General features: G+C 38.4%; 1 long non-coding RNA gene across 1 annotated transcript in view; it reads left to right on the plus strand.

Annotated features, from left to right (window-relative positions):
- The window catches only part of LOC140523473 (uncharacterized), a 48,878-nt gene extending 28,324 nt beyond the window's left edge, over nt 1–20,554 (plus strand). The window contains exon 3 of the long non-coding RNA XR_011973410.1: nt 20,479–20,554. This is a non-coding gene — a long non-coding RNA (uncharacterized lncRNA). The remainder of the gene's footprint in view (nt 1–20,478) is intronic.
- The last annotated feature ends 804 nt before the right edge of the window (nt 20,555–21,358 follow it).

The raw sequence follows: 21,358 nt of genomic DNA on the forward strand, positions 1-21,358 counted from the left end.
TGCACAGTGATTCTTGGCATGAATAGCCATCCTCTTAACTTCACCTTTATTTCTGGGAGGGAAGAAAGACATTCCCTTGTCAAACCCTGCTCCAAAACCCAACCAAACATTTAAATGGATACCATCTCCCCATCCCCACAAAAGCACTCCAATCAATAATAGCTATTTAATTACAATTAATAACAAAGTTTCTAATGACTACTTTTTATCCATGAGGGTGGTCTTTGATATAAGTTGTTTAAAAGTGAAGCAACATTGCCAACCGGAAAGTTTGTGACACAGAACCGCAATGTTGTACACACTAGCAGCAATATTATACGATGATCAGCTATCAGTGACTTACTTATTCTCAGCAATATAATGACCCAAGACAGTTCCAAACAACTTTTGAGGAAAAGTGTTATCCATCTCCAGGAAGAGAATGGATGGAGCCTGAATGCAGATTGAAGCATATTTTTAAACTTTTTTTTCTTTTTGATTTGTGTTCTATTTTGCAACATGGCTGATATGGAAAAATGTTTTGTATGACTGCACATGTATAATCTATATCAAAGTGCTTGCTTTCTCAAGGAGAAAGGAGGGGAGGGAATTTAGAACTCCAAAATAATTTAAAAATGAATGTTAAAAATTATTTTTACATATAATTAAGAAAAAAACACATTCTTTAAAATTAAAAAAAAAAGAAAGTTTGCTACGTGGGCCATGATTTAGTATACTAATGAAGAGCCATTAAGGGACAGACTTTAGGCATGGTCAGTAACATAGTTAATCACGAGGAGGAGCCATCCCCTTCCTGATTCTGTTCAATAATAAAGACTGAGTATTGTCAATCAAACATTTGTCCTAGGGGAGTGAGTGCAGTGGGGTGGTAAAAGTCAGTGTCTATGGATCTCAAAGAAAGCTGGTTTCTTCTGTTCTCTTGTTCCACTTTTTTATGGGTGCCAAATACTAGTTTCATTTCTCTTACATTGGTATGTGTAGATTTATCCAATTAGATTCTTGACTCAGCCCTCAACCACCAGCAAATTCCACCTTCTTCCCTTCTCTGAGGGATTTTAATGGCATCAGTCCCCCAAATGTGGCAAACTAGGAGTTGCTCTTTACTTATAACCAAAAAAGAAAGAAATAAAACCCAATATATTGAACCACATAGAATTTGCACCTATTAATAGGGTGCTGACACCATTTTGCTGTTTGCAAGCAAGTCAGAACCTGAGTTCAAAAATATTCCTATATATATATATTCATACATAAGTTATTCCCTGCCCCCAACATGAGGAGGCCTAGGCTCTCTTCCCTCCCTAATCCTCAGTCATAGGAGTTCAGCACTAATGATTACTTGAACAGAACACTGGTAGAACACATTACCTGAATGATTACAATCTAGCATCAGAACATATATTAGGCAGATGTAATTATGACCCTCATTTTGTAGATGAAGAGATTGTCCAAGGTCATACAACTGGTGAGTATCCAAGGCAGGGTTTGAACCTCTATCTCCTTGTCTCCAAGTTTAATATTTTATTCCCCAGCACATGTGGCTTCCCAAGGCATCATGCCAATGCAAATGGTGTTCCAGGATAATGAAAGAAGAAGCATCTGTGCTAACAAAGCTGTTATGAGTGATCCAGCAAAGGTACTCCAGATGTTCACACAAACTATAGGACAGTCAGTTCGACTTAAATTCCTGGCACACGTGCACACACACACACGCAAACAAGTTAGGTCAATGTGTGTGGAACATGCCATGAACAAAGGTCAGTGACAAGAAATCAGTCTAGAAACACAGGTGGGAACTGGACTGAGAAAGACTTTGAAGAAGACAGGGGCTTGCACTTTATACTCATGACAGTAGGAATTCCTTGAAGCTTCTTGGGCAGGTGACAGGCATCTCAGTCAGACCTGAGATGTAAGATTATCAAGTTGGTAGCTATAAGGAAAATGGATTAGAATGAGGTAAAGGGTAAAGAAATGAGCTATGATCACCTAACAGTGTTCACTGGTGGAGAATGTGTAGAGCATGTTTTATAAATAATCCCATTATATGTTGTATATTTTCATGTCACCTGTGTATTTGGTCTTCTGTATGTGACCTTGCCATATGATGCTATATATGGGATTTCTGCATAGAAGTCACCTATCTGGTCTATAGCATGCAGCTCTAATTTGCAGCCCTGTGCCTGGAGTCAGGAAGACTTGAGTTCAAATTGGACCATGGCCACTTATTAGCTATGTAAGCCTGAGCAAGTTACTTCACCCTGTTGGCCTCAGTTTTCTCATCTGTAAAATGAGCTGGAGAAAGAAATGACAAACCACTTCAGTACCTTTGTCAAGAAAATCCCCAAGTGGGGTCATGAAGAGTTGGACATGACTGAAAATGACTGAACAACAACATATGTTTCTGCATGTAGCCTATGTATCTGATATAATAATTACATCAATGAATATTTGGTGGGCTTATAATTTTATCCATGAATCTAGCATGGTTGCAAACTTTTTAAATGGAAGGAAAGTATAAGAGGGGACAAGAACTTTTCCTGTGTTGATAGGAATCTAGGACAGAGGTCAACAAAAGTCTTTTGTGTTTCCAAAGCTGCTCAGGAGCTACAGAGCTGCTGGTGTGACTGGGCACTGGTTACCTGGGATAATGAAATGGGATAATAAAAATGAATGTATATACTAACTCCAACAAAATGTGGCTTAGAAGAAACACAGATGAAAAGCAAAGTTTAACACAGAATAAAAATGTAGGGGAAGGGAATTGGTGAACATTAGGTGAATTTAAAATAGCACTTCTCAGAGTGTGTCCAGGGACCCCTGAAGGACCCTGAGATCCTCTCAGAGGGTTCACAGGGTCAATACTATTTCCATAATAATGTTGAAACATTTTAATTACTAATATGTTGACTATGAATAGATATAATCCTTATAAACAAAAACTCTTCAGGAAGTCTTCAATAATTTTAAGAGCATAAAGGGGTTCTGAGACCAAAAAAATTTGAAAATCACTGATCACAAAATAGCAAGAATTGCAATCATGCTATGGGAAAAATCACTCACAGCATAATGTGTGTTCATCCTTCATTGCTGAAGAAGACCATGCCCTCAGAGAAATGACTTGCACTTGACTTTGTTTTGAGTGAGTGAGGGCTGTGCAGGTCACCAGCCTCACTTCTCCTCCAGAGCCATCTGAATCCAGTGACAAGATATTCATCAGGATGACTGGAGATGATCCAGGATGAGGCAATCGGGGTTAAGTGACTTGCCCAAGGTCACAGAGCTAGTGAGTGTCAAGTGTCAGAGGTGAGATTTGAACTCAGGTCCTCCTGACTCCTGCACCGGTGCTCTATCCACTCACAACATGAACGGAAAGAAACAAGGAAACTGTATTATACTGAGAGGAATCAAAGACAATAAACCAATATCAGCATTAAACTCATATGCTCCAAATGTCTAACATCTAAATTCAGAAAGGAAAAATTAATTTAATTACAAAAGACATTCATAGTAATATAATAAAAGTAAGAGACTTTAATGTCTCTTTTTCTGCTTTAAACAAATCTAACTGAAGATAAACAAAAGGAAAAATATAGAATTAAACAAATCTCTGGACTAAAGCTAAAGACTAATGGAGTCTTTTAGCTGGGACCACGAAAGAATGTGAGTATTTCTTAGCACCACTTGGAACATTTGCAAAAATTATGCTATATTAGGGTATGAAGATATTACAAACGCATGTTAAAAGATAGAAATAGTAAACACATCCTTTATTGACTGTAGAACAATAAAAATAGTAATCAGTTCAAAGAACACAAACAAAAGACATAGACACAATTGGAAAAAACAAAAATTGGGAAATATTAAAATTATTAAAAATTAGAGGAGCAAAAGATAGTGAAAACCAAAGATTATAGAAATTACAGACAAAAGTAAAAGCTATGTTTTTACAAGACTAAGAAAACTGATAGACTTTCAACCAGTCTGACTAAAAGTAAGGCAGAAAAAAATCAACAAAATAAAAAAATGACATGAAGTCATAATAAAGACAGAAGAAATAAAAATAATTACCAAAACATAACATACAGAATCGTATTCTAATAAAGCTCAAAACACAAAAGAAATACAGAAAACCTTCATTAATAAAAATACTCAAATGAGTAGAAGACTAGAGATTTTCAATATTCTACCCTCATAAAAGGAATCAGAGCTAGATAACTATCAAAGGGGGGAACATTCTACTGGTTCTGATGAATTCATAGGAGAATTCTATCAAATTTTTAAGGAATAGTTAGTACCAATACTACAAAAAATATTCTGCAAAATTGAAAAGGAAACCACTCTACCAGACTCCATTTATAGTATAGGCTATATATAGACAAATATAGGCTTAATGATTATACCAGGGAAGGAAAAAACAAAGAAGTAAAACTCTAGATCAATGTCATTCATGGATATTGATGAATTTTTTTAAATTAAATTTAATAATTATTAAATTAATTAATTAAAAAATTAAATAAAATCTTGTCAGATTACAAGATCAAATTAGATTTATACCCAGGAGGCAAGAATGGTTTGACATTAGGAAAACAACCAACATAAATAAGATGGTCCCCTCCTGTTGGCAAATGGATAAACACATTATGGTATGTGAATGTAATGGAATAGTATTGTGCCATAAGAAATGAAGAAATGGACAGTTTCATAGGGAACTAGAAAAACTTATCTGAACCAAAATAGAATGAAGTGAGGAGAACTAGAAGAAAAATGTTTATTTTGTACTATGCGTTATAGAGAAAGGTAACTTTGGAAGATTTAAAATCTCTGATCAGTGCTACCCACCTCCTGTTGGAGAAGTGATGGACTTCAAATGTAAAAGGAAACATATTTTTATATTTGGTCAATGTGGGAATTTGTTTTGCTGCACTATGTATATTGGTCATGAGGAACTTTTAATTTTGATTATTGAGGGGACAACAGAATGGAGAGATAATAAATCTAAACAGATAAATAAAAATATAAAAACAAACTAAAAAAGGATAACTATAGTGGAGGAAAGTAATGAACACACACTAGAAATTATAGGGCTATGACAGGCAGAGTTGAAAGTAATTAACCAATTAACAAGAATTTATTAGTTGTCTACAATATGCCAGGCACTGTACCTGGGGGTAGGGACACAAATACTCATGTAAGAAAGTCTTTGCCTCAGTGAGCTTATATCTATGAATAGGATACAACATAGAGATAAGTAAGTGATGATATATATATATGTATATGTATTTACACACACACACATATGTATATCCATATATGTATATATGTGTGTATATATACATATATGTATATGTGTATACACACACACACACACACACACACATATATATATATATACATACAGGGAGAGAGAATACTTAATAATATGTTGAAAAGGTACACTAACAACTGGGGGAGTTGGTAAAAACACCCTGAAGGAAGTGGCACTTGAGTTGAGTTTTGAAGAGGAGTCATTTGGGGCCTAAGAGAGTCAAGTGCCTGGTACTTGGGAGGGGAGAGAATTCCAGCTTTATCTTTGAGAAGGAATTGATTGTAAAGAGAGGAGGAGTAGAGCCGATGCCTCAGTCACAGTCTTAGTTTCCATCCCTTCACCTTATAAAGACCATGTAAGCCTCAAAGGGAGCAGCTGGGTAGTACAGTGGGTAGAGTTCTGGACTTGGAGTCAGGAAGACTCATCCTCTTGAGTTCAAATCCAGCCTCAGATGCTTACTAGCTGTGTGACTCTGGGCAAGTCACTTAATCCTGTTTGCTTCAGTTTCCTGATCTGTAAAATGAGCTGGAGAAGGAAATGGCAAATGACTCTAGTATCTTGGCTAAGAAAACTCCAAATGGGGTGATGGAGCATTGGACACAACTGAGACAACTCTAACAACAACAACATAGAGTGCAACTACTTCCTAATAATTACAGAGGAGTATCATCTAGAGGACAATAAAGAGATTCATGATAGATCTGAGCCAGCTGCACCATATGCAACCAATGAGGAACTACAAAGAATAAGAACAAAAACCAACTTCTGGAAGAGAAGAGAAGCTGGTCATGTGTCTAGAGGGGCTAGCACAGATGGAGTGCTCCATTGCTGCTCTCACAGTGTCAGGAGAAGCTGAGAAAGGCCTTCAGCACATTGGGCATACTTCCTGGGGAGACCTTTGGGAGGGCATGAGGGTGTGCACAGGATGAGCAGGCATGAATGTTTAGTGCTCTGCATCGTTGGAGAGAAACCTCAAATCAGTGAGATGTCTGGTTCAAGTGAATCAGGCCACCTTTTATGGTCATACAGGTTACATTTGGCCCAAGGACCCCTTGATGGATATTCTAGCACTTGGCCATCAATACGTCTAATTGTTTTGAGCGAGAAGGCTCCCATTGACCCTTTCATTTTATTCGGGAAATCCCTTCAGCCCTCCAAGCCTCCATTACCTTGCTTGTAATATGAAGGCAATGATGCACAAACTATTTACTTCACAAGACCATAAAATGTTCTGTGAACTTTAAATTGCTACAGATATCTAAGTAGCAGAAGCAGTCATAATAGTATTGTAAAAATTTTTTCTTCTAGAAGGTGGAAAGGAAGTAATAGGAAAAGGAATTCTCTGGAGTTATTACCATGTTCTAGGTCCTTGCTGGTAACAAATAAAAGGGAAAGAGGGCAGGATAGAGAATGAATTAATGAATGAGGAAAAATATCAATTACTTATTGATTGGAATTTACAATCAATGAAGCTAACCTACTTCTTTAGTCCACTGAGATAAATCTAGAACTCTGTTCTTGGTACTGGTGATAGCAATACAAAAGCATTTTAAAGGTAGAGAGTTAAACTGTGGTTACCATGGATACCATCACTTGACATTGCTGTCATGTAGAATAAATTTAATTTTTAGTCCATTATACAAAAGATCATGACTGTTGATGAGTTTGGGATTGCTGGGATCCTTGTCCTGTAAAAACAATGAATGCAAAACCTCCTCTCTGGCTAGACCCAGCAGACTTCCAGCAGAGAGAAAGAAATCCACAGCATGAACACAGTCACACAAAAACGAGGAAAAAAGGCCACTCTTCAGGGATCTCATCCCTCGACCACTCATCCAGCTCAGTGACCAGTGGTCCATCTTTATCAAGGCAAATTCAGTTAACTGAGTCACAAGCAGAAACTAGTTAGTACTTTCCTTGAGAAAGCATACACAGAGTCCAAATATGTGGGCAGTAGGTGAAATAGTTAAAGAGTATATTAAAACTCGGAAAACTGGGACACAGAATATAGCACTATTTAAAACAAGTGTAAATAAAAATAATGAAAAATAGGCAACTAGGTAATGCAGTGAGTGAGTGGACAGTGTGCTGGGCTTGGCATCAGGAAGACTCGTCTTCCTAAGTTCGAATCTTACCACAGACATTTACCAGCTGTTTAACCCCGGACAAGTCACTTAACCTGTTTGACTCAGTTTCTTTATCTATAAAATGAGCTGGAGAAGGAAATGGCAAACTACTCCACTATCTTCTCCAAGAAAACCCCAAATGGGGTCACGAAGAGTTGGGCACTACTGAAATGACTCAACAACACATTAAAAATGATTTAAAAATTCCTCTATTACCCGAAATGTGCTCTTTTATAGGACCTTTAGTTCATTTTTTTTAATCATAATCATAGAAACTATAAGTAGTTTAGTTTCCCTCAAGCTATAAATCAGTATTATGGAATGCAATTTCAACAATGAGACTAGATCATAATTCTTTTCTCTGTGGAATTTCCAATCAGTGAAGTTAACCTGTTTCCCTGGTCCACTGAGAGATAAATCTAGGGCCAATCTGGCTCTTTTTCTAAAGATGTAATTGTTGCTGATGGTTTTATAACTTGACCTTACCCTTGGCTGTTGTTAAATTTTCTATTAAGTGTTAAGGGCTTATAGCCTAACCCAATGCCAGACAAGTCAGCTGGAGGGAGTAGAATATGTAACCAGCTAAGCTTACAGCTCCAAGAAATAGGGAAATGTTTCTTTTCTTTACTTTAAAAAAAAATGAACTCTGACAGGTTGAGACTTTGTAATGTGCACAGGTAGCACCAGTCTTTTGCTTTCAGCTCCTTGTAGTAAAACTGTAGTACTATGTTCTCTTCTTTAGCTGGGATGCTATAGTGCTTTTTCAGTTGAGGTTGTTTCTTATGTCCTGGGAGGAGATAGAAGAGGTTTTACCTTTACCTCTCCAATTCAACAGTATCTCTTGGACCAAAAGTCCCTTCCCATGGCAAGCCAGTTCACTGGACTTTAGAAAGATTGAATGCATGTCTAACCTATGATCTTATACCATATACTGCTATAATCAGTAAACATTTGCAAAGTTCCTACTATGTGCCAGATACTTTGCTAAGCACTGGAGGTACAAAAAGAGGGCTCAGTGCGCTTACAATCTGATCTCAAAATGGATAAAGAACATGAACGTTAAGTGTCACTATAAAGAAAAGAGAGTGGAGATGTGAACAACAAATCAAGTATTTATTAAGCACTTATTGTGGGTCAGAGACTGGCCTGGGTTCAGGGAATTAAGATACAAGCAAAAGGAATGACAGCCTCTCCCCTCTAAAAGTATACTTCCCAAGTTAGGGGGAGACAATACATGAAAGAAAGGCTGAACGTCAGGGGTGTATGGAAAGAGGGGAGGTTAGAGCAAAGATGGGAAAGGAGTGAAGGAGGAACTTGGTGGGTCTTGGTACTTCCATAAAATGGAGATTCTAAGAGAATCACAGGACAAAAGTGAAAGTTTGGGGGAATCTTCCAAGGTAAGAAGGCTGCAGGGACAGAGGAATGTTCCATAAAAGATACCTTTCAGAGCTATATTTAGAGAGAAAATTCTTGCCCAAACAAGAGACAGAGACAATTACAAAAGGTCTTCCAAAAGATAATTTCAGTTGGGGGTGGGGCCAAAATGGTGGAGTAACAGCACACACTTTCTAGAGTGCTGCCCCCAAGCCAAGCCAAGCCAAGCCAAATATCCGTAAAAAAATGACTCTAAACAAATTTTGGAGCTGCAGAACTCACAGAATGATGGAGTGAAGCAAATCTCCAGCCCAAAACAGCCTGGAAGGTTGCTAGGAAGTGTCTGTTGCACCATGTAGGGTGCAGGGCACAGCTCAGCGAGGGCTGTGCTGGCATAGACAGGACCTGAGCAGACCTTGGGGAGACTGAATCTCTTGCACCTGTGGCAGTTTCCAGACTTCATGATTCCAAAAAGCCGAGGACAACTTTGAAGGTCAGTGGGACCTGTGGGACTAGTGTGGGAGAGTAGAGTGGTCTGGCCCCAGCCCCAGGGGGGTAGAGCAGGAACGGGGCAGAGGAACCTGTAGCAGCCATACCAGCAGCAGGGGGCCAGAGACAGTGACTCTTTCTGGAGCTCTAGGCTGACAGATTGCGAGGAAATCTAGAAGCTGACAGTACACTCTTCCACCCCCACTGGAAAGAGAGATCAACCTTGACAAGGAGCTCAAAAGTCAAATAAATGACTGTGGAAATGAGCAAAAACCAGAAAAAGAATCAGACTATAGAATCTTACTTTGGTGACAAGGAAGATCAAAACATGCAAATAAAAGACAATAAAGTCAAAGCTCCTCCATCCAAAGCCTCCAAGAAAAATATGAAATAGTCTCAGGTCATGGGAGAGCTCAAAAAGGATTTTGAAAATCAAGTAAGAGAAGAAGAGCAAAAACTGAGAAGAGAAATGAGAATGATGCAAGAAAATTATGAAAAATGAGTCAGCTTCTTGGTAAAGGAGACCCCAAAAATGCTGAAGAAAATAACACTGTAAAAAATAGAGTAACCCAAATGACAAATGAGATCCAAAAAGCCAATGAGGAGAAGAATGCCCTAAAAAGCAGAATTGATCAGGTGGAAAGGAGATCCAAAAGCTCACTGAAGAAAATAATTCCTTAAAGATTAGAATGGAGCAGATGGAAGCTAATGACTTTATGAAAAATCAAGAAATTATGAAACAAAACCAAAGGAATGACAAAATAGCAGACAACATGAAATATCTCATTGGAAAAACAACGGACCTGAAAAACAGATCCAGGAGAGGTAATTTAAAAATTATGGGTCTACCTGAAAGCCATGATCAAAAAAGAGCCTAGACATCAAGAAATTATCAAGGAAAATTGCCCTGATATTCCAGAACCAGAGAGTAAAATAAATATTGAAAGAATCCACCAATTGCCTCCTGAAAGAGATCCTAAAAAGAAAACTCCTAAGAATATTGTAGCCAAATTCCAGAGCTCCCAGGTCAAGGACAAAATGCAAGCAGTCAGAAAGAAACAATTGGAGTACTGTGGAAATACAATCAGGATAACACAAGATCTAGCAACTTCTACATTAAGGGACTGCAGGGCTTGGATATGATAGTCCAGAAATCAAAGGAACTAGGATTAAAACCAAGAATCACCTACCCATCAAAACTGAATATAATATTTCAGGGGAAAAAATGGTGATTCAATGAAATAGAGAACTTTCAAGCATTCTTGATGAAAATACCAGAGTTGAATAGAACATTTGATTTTCAAACACAAGAATCAAGAGAAGCATGAAAAGGTAAACAGAAAAGAGAAATCATAAAGGACTTACTAAAGTTGAACTGTTTACCTTCCTACACTGAAAGATCATATTTAAAACTCTTGAGACTTTTCTCAGTACTAGGGTAGTTGGAGGGATTACATACATATAGACAGAGAGCTCAGGATGAGTTGAATAAGAAGGGGTGATATCTAAAAAATAAAATTCAGGGGTGAAAGAAGAATATATTGGGAGGAGAAAGGGAAAAATGGAATGGGGCAAGAGGCAAGAAAAAGCTTTTTCAATGGAAGGGAAGAGAGGGGAGATGAGAGGGAAAAAGTGAACCTTACTCTCATCTCATTTGGCTTAAGGAGAGAATAACATCCATACTGAATTTGCTATGAAAATCTATCTTACACCACAGGAAAGTAGGGGAGAAGGGGATAAGTGGGGTGTGGGGGTATGATAGAAGGGAGGGCAAATGGGAGGAGGGCATAATTAGAAGTAAATACTTTTGAGGAGGGATAGGGTCAAAAGAGAGAATAGAATGGATAAGATGGAGGGAATTACAATCTTTCACAACGTGACTTTTATGGAAGTCTTTTGCATAACTACACATATATAACTTGCCTTCTCAGTGGGGATGGGTGGGGAGGGAGGAAGGAAGAGAAGTTGGAACTCAAAGTTTTAAAAATGAATGTTAAAAATTGTTTTTACATGTAACTGGGAAACAAGATATATAGGCAATGGGGTAGAGAAATATATCTTGCCCTCCAAGAAAATAGAGGGGATGGGGATAAGAGAAGGGAGGGTTGTGTTAGAAGGGAGGGCAGATTGGGGGAAGGGGTAATCAGAATGCATGCTATCTTGGGGTGGGCAGAGGGCAGAGATGGGGAGAGTATTTGGAACTCAAAATGTTGTGGAAATGAATGTTGAAAACTAAAAATAAATAAATACATTAGAAAAAATAAAGTGGTTGAAACAAAAAAAATCTGCTTGTAAAATTGTTTTTAGTGATAAAAATGTTTTAAATTTTATTCATTTAAAGAATTTTTATTCATTTTTTATTTCGAGTACTAAATTCTCTACCATCTCCAGTGCCTCCCTTACCCATTGAAAAGACAAGCAATACAATATCCATTGTGCACGTGAAGTCATACAAAACACGTTTTCATACTATCCATATTGTCAAAAACCCAAGAAAAAAAGTAAAAATAAAATGAACTGCTTCAAAGATAATTTCAATTATGCAACACTTAAAAATTTTGCATGAACAAGGTCAATGTAACTAGGATAGGAAGGAAAATCATCTAATGGCAAAAAAATCTGAGATAAATATCTCTGATAAGGACTCAATATCCAAAACATAAAGGGAATTAACAAACATGTATGTCCCAAAGCTATTTTACAATGGGTAAATGGTCAAAGGACATGAACAAATACTTCTCAAAAGATAAAAAAAATGAATAACAACCATAATAAAGATTATTCTAAATCATTATTAGCCAGGGAAATACAGGCAAAATTAAGCTGGAGTTTTCATGTCTTAGTCAGTAAATTGATAAAAATGACAAAACATGAGAATAGTTAATGTTGAAAACACTGTGGAGTTGTGTATGAATCCAACCATTCTGTAAAGCAATGTGGAATTAATCGATGGCTTTTTTTTTGTTCTCCTTTCACGTAGACTGAGAGAGAGACAAATGTCGTTACATTCTCTCTGAAATTCTTACCTCCTTTCAATGCTATTAAGCCTGAAATAATACAACCAAAAACTCTATAAAGAGAAGATAAAGCATCCAGTTCAACTTGAAAGAATAATGTTCTCAGCATAGAATAATTAGAGAAATGCAGTTCTTTCTGTGGACTATTCCTTCCATAAATGGGATAATGTGCCTCAGGAGACTTTGCAGGTCTTGTATACATTTTTTATTGTAGATTAATGTACATTTTCACTGATATTCTCTTTAGCAGAGGTATATTTTATAGTAAGCCAGAATTGTTTGTGAATAGACAAAGACCTATTATTTTAGCCAGGCTGTAACATTTCATATTCATTCAGATTAAAATGTCCTTTACCAGCACGAGGTTGATCCCATCAACTAGGTTGATGTAATTTACCCCTTCTCCCAACAGTTGTTACATACTCCACCTTGAAGGGTTCTGATTAACTCCAAAATGTTAGCCCATGTCTCCTGGAATCTTAGTCCTTCATATTCTCACCATTTGACCAAACCAACGCTTTGCCTAAGCCACAAAATCTCCAGGTCAAATTCTTATCTCCTTGGTTCTCTTTGCTCTGGAGTGGTAATTTCTTTAGAAGTTTTGGGGATGGGTTTGGGACAATAGATAAGCTTATTTAGCCTCTGATCAGTCTGTCCAATGTATTACCTGGGCTCCATTGTTAGAAAGTCTTTTTCCTGAAATTAAGCTTTGATTTGCTTCTAGGTAACTTTAAATAAATGAATGGTTGAGAGAAGAAGGTTCTGTCTTCTAGAGTAAAAGAGAAAAAGTCCAATCAAAATGTACCTTTATAGAGAGACAAGCTTACATTGAGTACCCTATGGGAAGAGCAGGATTTCTTTGGCTAATTTATTGTCCATCCAGTCCCATTTCAAATTTCTTCTTTTCCAAGAAGTCTTTCATGACAATCTACTCTGGTTCCAAGAGTCCTTTTCTCCTGTGTACTCCATAGGCAACTAATTTCTTTAGCATTTACCAATAAATTTGGATAAATGTTTCTTGTTGAGTGTGAATTCCTTGAGATCAGATACTATTTTGCCTTTGTATTTGTATTTTAGTACATACCACAGTTCTTGACACATAGCAATCCATTAATAAATATTTTCCCTTTCCATTCCCCACAGTAAGCTCATCTCCTTTGCCCCTATAGAGATTATAAGTTTCTTCAGGGTAAGGGACATGCCTAATTCATCTTTGTCTATCTAGAAATTTGCAAAGTGCACAGTGTGACGTAGTTGCTAAAATATATGTTGAATGAGAAGGAGAAAGGACAGGGAAGAAGAATTTTTAGTGCCTACTATGTGCCAGGCACTATGATAAGCACTTTACAAATATCTCCTTTGATCCTGGAGGATCAACAACCCTGATGTGTGTGTGTGTGTGTGAGTGTGTGTGTGTGTGTGTGTATGTGCTGTTAGTATCCCAATTTTACATTTGAAGAAACAGAGGTTAAACAGAGCTTAAGTGACTTGCCCAAGGTCACATAACTACTGAAGTGTGTGAGGTGGATTTAAATTCAGGTCTCCCTGACTTCACAGTGCACTATCCACTGAACCACAAGCTGCTTCATTAACTCTACTTCTGGTTGCAATGTGAAATACGTTTGTAAAGGACACCCTCAACCCACTTGGTGAAATAACGAAGGATAAGGTAACACAGACAACGACATGAAAAGGTTCACTCTTTAAGTGATCTATTTGCACTCTGTAATGGGTATGTTCATTTCAGACTTTGATGGGTTGGTGGAAAGGAAGTCAAGGAGATGTGAAGTTCATCAAGCAACTTGAAGGAATTCCCTCAGAAACCTATTCAATTCTTTTCTTTGGTGTTTATGTCCCCTGCGCCTATAACACTGTTTGACACGTGGTAAGCAATTAATAAATGTTAGATAAGGAAAAGACTGCAAGAAAGGAGGGCAATTAGGAGGTGTGGGAATTGAATGAACCACACTGACTTCATCTTGTGACTCACTTCTGGAATATGATTTTAGAAAAGTTAAATATGCTAGATCTCTGGAGAAAATTGAATGGGAATAGAAAGAACTGTACCTTTTTCTCAGCTTTACATGGCACCTTCACAAAAAATTCACCATGTATTAGGCATAAAAACTTTACAAAGAAATTCAGAAAAGCAGAAATGTTCAGTGCACCCTTTTCTTTTTTTTTTATTAAATTTATTTATTTAACTTTTAACATTCATTTTCACAAAATTTTGGGTTACAAATTTTCTCCCCTTTTATCCCCTCCCCCCCTAAACACCAAGCATTCTAATTGCCCCTATGACCAATCTGCTCTCTCTTCTATCATCCCTCTCTGCCCTTGTCTCCATCTTCTCTTTTGTCCTGTAGGGCCAGATAGCTTTCTATACCCCTTTACCTATATTTCTTGTTTCCTAGTGGCAAGAACATTACTCGACAGTTGATCCTAACACTTTGAGTTCCAACTTCTTTACCTCCCTCCCTCTCCACCCCTTCCCTTTGGAAGGCAAGCAATTCAATATAGGCCAAATCTGTGTAGTTTTGCAAATGACTTCCATAATAGTTGTGTTGTATAAGACTAACTATATTTCCCTCCATCCTATCCTGTCCCCCATTACTTCTATTCTCTTTTGATCCTATCCCTCCCCATGAGTGTCGACCTCAAATTGCACGCTCCTCCCCATGCCCTCCCTTCTATCATCCCGCCCACCCTGCTTATTCCCTTATCCCCCACTTTCCTGTATTGTAAGATAGGTTTTCATACCAAAATGAGTGTGCATTTTATTCTTTCCTTTAGTGGAATGTGATGAGAGTAGACTTCATGTTTTTCTCTCACCTCCCCTCTTTATCCCTCCACTAATGAGTCTTTTGCTTGCCTCTTTTATGAGAGATAATTTGCCCCATTCAATTTCTCCCTTTCTCCTCCCAATATATTTCTCTCTCACTGCTTGATTTCATTATTTTTAAGATATGATCCCATCCTCTTCAATTCACTCTGTGCACTCTGTCTCTATGTATGTGTGCGTGTGTGCATGTGTGTGTGTGTACTCCCACCCAGTACCCAGATACTGAAAAGTTTCAAGAGTTACAAATATTGTCTTTCCATGTAGGAATGTAAACAGTTCAACTTTAGTAAGTTCCTTATGACTTCTCTTTGCTGTTCACCTTTTCATGGTTCTCTTCATTCTTGTGTTTGAAAGTCAAATTTTCTTTTCAGCTCTGGTCTTTTCATCAAGAATACTTGAAAATCCTCTATTTCATTGAAAGACCAATTTTTCCCCTGAAGTATTATACTCAGTTTTGCTGGGTAGGTGATTCTTGGTTTTAGTCCTAGTTCCTTTGACTTCTGGAATATCCTATTCCATGCCCTTCGATCCCTTAATGTAGAGGCTGCTAGATCTTGTGTTATCCTGATTGTATTTCCACAATACTTGAATTGTTTCTTTCTAGCTGCTTGCAATATTTTCTCCTTGACCTGGGAACTCTGGAATTTGGCCACAATGTTCCTAGGAGTTTCTCTTTTTGGATCTCTTTCATGCGGTGTTCTGTGGATTCCTTGAATATTTATTTTGCCCTCTGGTTCTAGAATCTCAGGGCAGTTTTCCTTGATAATTTCATGAAAGATGATGTCTAGGCTCTTTTTTTGATCATAGCTTTCAGGTAGTCCCATAATTTTTAAATTGTCTCTCCTGGATCTATTTCCCAGGTCAGTTGTTTTTCCAATGAGATATTTCACATTATCTTCCATTTTTCCATTCTTCTCTCTTTGTTCTGTGATTTCTTGGTTTTGCATAAAGTCATTAGCCTCCATCTGTGCCATTCTAATTTTGAAAGAACTATTTTCTTCAGTGAGCTTTTGGACTTCCTTTTCCATTTGGCTAATTCTGCTTTTGAAAGCATTCTTCTCCTCATTGGCTTCTTGAACCTCTTTTGCCAATTGAGTTAGCCTATTTTTCAGGGTGTTATTTTCTTCAACATTTTTTTGGGTCTCCTTTAGCAGGGTGCTGACCTGCTGTTCATGCTTTGATTGCATGTCTCTCATTTCTCTTCCCAGCTTTTCCTCCACCTCTCTAACTTGATTTTCAAAATTCGTTTTGAGCTCTTCCATGGCCTGAGCCCAATGGGTGGGCTGGGACACAGAAGCCTTGACTTCTGTGTCTTTGCCTGATGGTAAGCATTGTTCTTCCTCATCAGAAAGGAAGGAAGGAAATGCCTGTTCACCAAGAAAGTAACCTTCTATAGTCTTATTTCTTTTCCCTTTTCTGGGCATTTTCCCAGCCAGTGACTTGACCTCTGAATATTCTCCTCACACCCACCTTGCCTCCTGATCCTCCCAGCCAGTGTTTGGGGTCTGAGATTCAAATGCTGCTTCCAGCCTTAGGGCTTTTGGTGGGGGCAGGGCTGCTATTCAGTGTGAGATTAAGTTCAGGTGGTCAGGTCGGGGCAGGGCCGCCTCTCAGGCTTAGTTCCCTCAGGGGCTTTATGCAGAGACCTTCAACAATGGATCCAGGCTCCTGCCTGCTTGGCGAACCCTGGTCAGCCTCCTCAGAACCTCAGCTTCTGCCTCCCGAGGGGGCCTGAGTTATGGGGGCACCCCACTGCCCTCTTGACACGCCAAAGAGACTCTCTCACCGACCCCCGTCACCTGAGGGTGGAGGGACTTGTGCGGCCACTGGAGATCCCATCCCTGAAGCCTGCTCGGATCTGTTCCTCTCAGTGCCACGGCCGCGGCAGGTCTGGGCTGGGCTCCGCGTCTGCAGCACGATGGACCTTTTGCGAGAGGTTTGCAGGTCCCTCTGGAACAGAAATCTCCTTCGCTCCACTGTTCTGTGGCCTCACTGCTCCAGAATTCGCCGTGAGTTACTTTATACAGATGTTGTATGGGTTGTGGGTTCGGAGCTATGTGTATTTGCGTCTTTCTACTCCGCCATCATGGCTCCGCCCCAGTGCATCCTTTTCTTACCACAATGCAATGAAAATTATATTCAGGAACGGAATGTGGAAACATAGATTAGAATTAATAGAAAACAAAATTATATTATTGATCACTCCCTCTTCGTTGATACTCTTCTCCTAGACTTTTAGGGATAGCACTCTCTCTTGGTTCTCCTCATGTCTGTTTGATCACTCCTTCTCTGTCTCCTTTGCTGGATCCTCTTCCAAGTCATGCCATCTTACTATGGCAGTCCCTCAGTGTTCTGTCCTAGGTTTTCTTCTCTTCTCCCTCTACACTGCTGTATACTATTGAGATCAGGTTATCTAAAATCTTTATCTGGTCTTCTGATAATTTGGGTATCTTATTTCTTTTTCTTTTGTGTTATTAATTTTGTTAGCATATAACTGTTCACAATATGTTTTGAATCTTTCTTCTGGTGTTGCTGTGATTTTCTCTTCCTTATTTCCTGTTTAATGATATTTTGCTCTCTTCTTTTTAATTAAATTAGTGAATGGTTTATCAATTTTATTAGTCTTTTCAAAGAATCATTTTAAAGTTTTATTTATTATTCTGGTTTTTGTTTACAATGCATCTATTTTCTCTCCAATTTTTAATATCTTCTTTCTTGTCCTTACTTAGATTTCTTGATTTTTTCTACTTTAAAAAAGTACATTGTTAATCAATTTTTCTATTTTGTTAACATGATATGATTTGTTATGATGTGATCATAAGTACATGATTCTCTCTTCCCCATGCCAGGACTGCCTTAACTGCCTCCCAGAAGTTTGGGTATGTTGCCTAATCATTATAATTTTCTTTCACTTACTCATTATTTAAGATTTCATTTTAAAATCTTCATTAGGATCTGTATCTTTTCTTTGTGGTCACTGATCCAAGTTTTATCTTATTGCATTATGATTTGTCAAGCATATATTGACTATTTCTGTTTTTTTACATTTTTTGGGATACATTTGTACTCTAGTAGACAGTCAATTTTGTAAAATTTGTAAATTTTGTAAAATTTGTAAAAATTTCCAAATGGTGTAGAGAAATATGTATATTTTTTTCCTATCCTATTTAGAAGATGCCTCAAATCATTTAATTTGTTTCTCCAGAAATTGGTTCAGTTCCATGTTTTCCCTTTTGCTTATCTTTCTATTAGACTTATTCAAAATTGATAGAAGGATATTAAAATCTCTTGTCACTAATGAGATACTGTCTATGTTTCCTGATGCTCAGGTGATGTTTCCTCCCCTCTGATTGGAGGACTGGTGGGTGGAATCCAAACTCCTCCTAATGTCTTCCTTTATAGAGGGGCAGAAACTAGATTCTCAGCTCATTCCACTTTGTATTGCCCCCTTACCTGGTTTCAACTCCAAAGAACAAAATAGCCTTCTGCATTGAGTGAAATTGGAAGTGACTGAGGAAACAAAGGTTTGAGCTTCTTTCTGCACATTTCAACTTATTAAGCAATGTATGCTAATTAAATAACAAATTGAGATCCGGTTTCCCCAACTTTGGCACTGGACCCTGAATACAGGGGTAAACAGACTTTTATGCATTAAAAATAATCAAATAAAACCAATTAATTAAAAGAAAACTATGACCAGAATACAAACCATTATACAAAATTAGGTAATCTGCTTTCTAACTGGAGGAAAGATCAGAAACTTTCTAAGTTGGGAGGGGAGAGTAAATGGGTGCAATTCCTTAAAATCTGAAAAAGACGTATCTCACTCCCCTCCAAATGTCTCTGTTCAGCCAAGGGAACATGGAAACAATAACTGATTGATCAATACGAAGCCAGTTTTCAGGTATGGTATATGGGTCACTTAAAATGTATAATTGTGAGAAAACTCCTTGCATCACTCTCTGGATATGACTGGATTTCTAGTTAGCATAACCTAGATCTTTAGTGAAGGGTTTTCAAGCAGTAGGGAGAGGTGGTCCAGCTTCCCAGCCACATAGGGTTAGGTTGAAACAATGGAATAAATTTTTCTCACAATTCTCATACTTGAATAGTTTCCTTGCAAGACAGAAATTGGACTAGACCCATACCTGAATAGAAATGGAACTGAGCTCGATGCAGAATTGAGTCACAAGATGGAGTCAGTGTTGTTCACTCAATTCCCAAAATTCCCTCATCTCCCAGGATAAGCATATCACTTCTAAACTCATCACCACCTAGACAACTTAAGCCTTGATCGATATTGCCTCACATATCCTCCTTTCCCCTCTAATAAGAGGGTTGGAGGGTAGAGTATCAAACTCTCAATAACTTCTTTTACAGATGATAGGCAATGGACTCAGCTTGATCCACTTTGCATTTACTGCTCTGCCTGGTTTCAACCCCATGGAACAAGATACTCCTTGTTTCCCTATCCCCCTGCCATATTCTTGCCTTCTTTGGTAGGTTTTCTCTCCCTTTACATTGTAAACTTCTTGAGGACAGGGACTGTTTATTAATTATACCAATTAATTGTAATTAATGGATGGAATGCCTGAAGCATAATTGGTTGGTTGGTTAGTTGTTGTTCTTCGTTCTCAAAGAGGACCAAAATAACATCACCATGATAAAGTGAAATTTCAGTGTGTCTCACAGTGGCTGATCAGACCAATACAAGCTCAGAATGCTTCTATCTGGGCACAGATAGTCTGTGTGAATATTTGGGGTGGATACTCCAAATTTGGGGTGGATACTCTAAATTTGTGCAACCTGTGTTTACTTTGTGCTATCTTAATTCTACTTTGATCATAGAGCACAGCACCCTTTCTGATGTGGGCACGCCATGCTGAGTGGTCCTGTGCCAGTGTGCCCCATGCTGCACAGTCAAATCCAAAGTTCTTAAGAGAGACCTTGAGAGCGTCCTTGTATTGCTTCTTCTGACCACTATGTGATCTCCTACCCCATGCAAGTTCTCCATAAAATAGTCTTTTTGACAAGCATCATTTTGCATTCGAACAATGTGGTCTGCCCATTGGAGTTGCGCTATCTGAAGCATAGTTTGAATGTTTGATTTGAGCAAGGACTTCAGTGTCTGGTACCTTATCCTGCCAGGCGATCCTCAGAATATTTCTAAGGCAGTTCAAATGGAAGCAATTCAGTTTCCTGGCATGGTGCTGGTAGATTGTCCATGTTTCACAGGCATACAACAATGAGGTCAGCACAACAGTTCTGTAGACCTTCAGTTTGGTAGTCAGTCTAATACCTCTTCTCTCTCAAACTTTTCTTCAGAGTCTCCCAAACACTGAGCTAGCTCTGGCAATCCTCACTGTCAGTGTGTACATCCCTGGAAAATACACTACTAAGGTAAGTGAACTTATCTACAACATTCAAAACTTCTCCATTTGTTGTATCCAATGGTTCCACATATGGATGGTGTGGTGGTGGCTGATGGAGCTCCTGTGTTTTCTTGGTGTTAATTTCTAGGCCAAAATTAGCAGAGGCAGCAGAGAATTGATCCACACTTTGTTGCATCTCAGCTTCAGAGGCTGCATTGAGTGTACAGTCATCTGCAAATAGAAATCATGCACCAATACTCCCTCCTCTTTGGTCTTGGGATGTAGCCTTTTCAAATTGAAGAACTTACCATCAATATGGTAGTTGACCTTGATGTTCATCCTTATTGAAAGTATTTGACAACATGGCTGAAAACATCATGATAAAAAGTATGGGAGCAAGCACGCAGCCCTGTTTCACTCCACTGGTGACTGGAGTCCTTTTTGGGGCCCTTTCACCTTTGGTTTTCACCTGTTCCACTCAACTTTCACCTGTGACTCCAAGAAGCTGCAGTGGCCACACCCCGGCAAACCATTTCAGCAGATGGACCAAACCAGAATGAGGTAACCAAAGGTTCTCAAACCCATTGGTGAGTTAAGGGGGTATCTACCCCAAGCATGTGAAGACTTGCTCTGGTGGAACAGGCAGAGGATAACAATTTGTTCAAATGGCACAAAGGCAGATGAAACAGGTGATGTGGAGCACTTAGAGCTTGGTTAGACAACAAAGATGTCAAGGTCATCCACTGTATCCTGAGCCATTGCCAGCCATCTTGACTCTGTCCAGCCACTGGACTATGATGACTGAAGCATAGTAAGCACTTCAGAAATGTTGA

This window comes from Notamacropus eugenii, chromosome 2 (assembly GCF_028372415.1).
Source record: "Notamacropus eugenii isolate mMacEug1 chromosome 2, mMacEug1.pri_v2, whole genome shotgun sequence".
Classification (NCBI taxonomy): Eukaryota; Metazoa; Chordata; class Mammalia; order Diprotodontia; family Macropodidae; genus Notamacropus; species Notamacropus eugenii.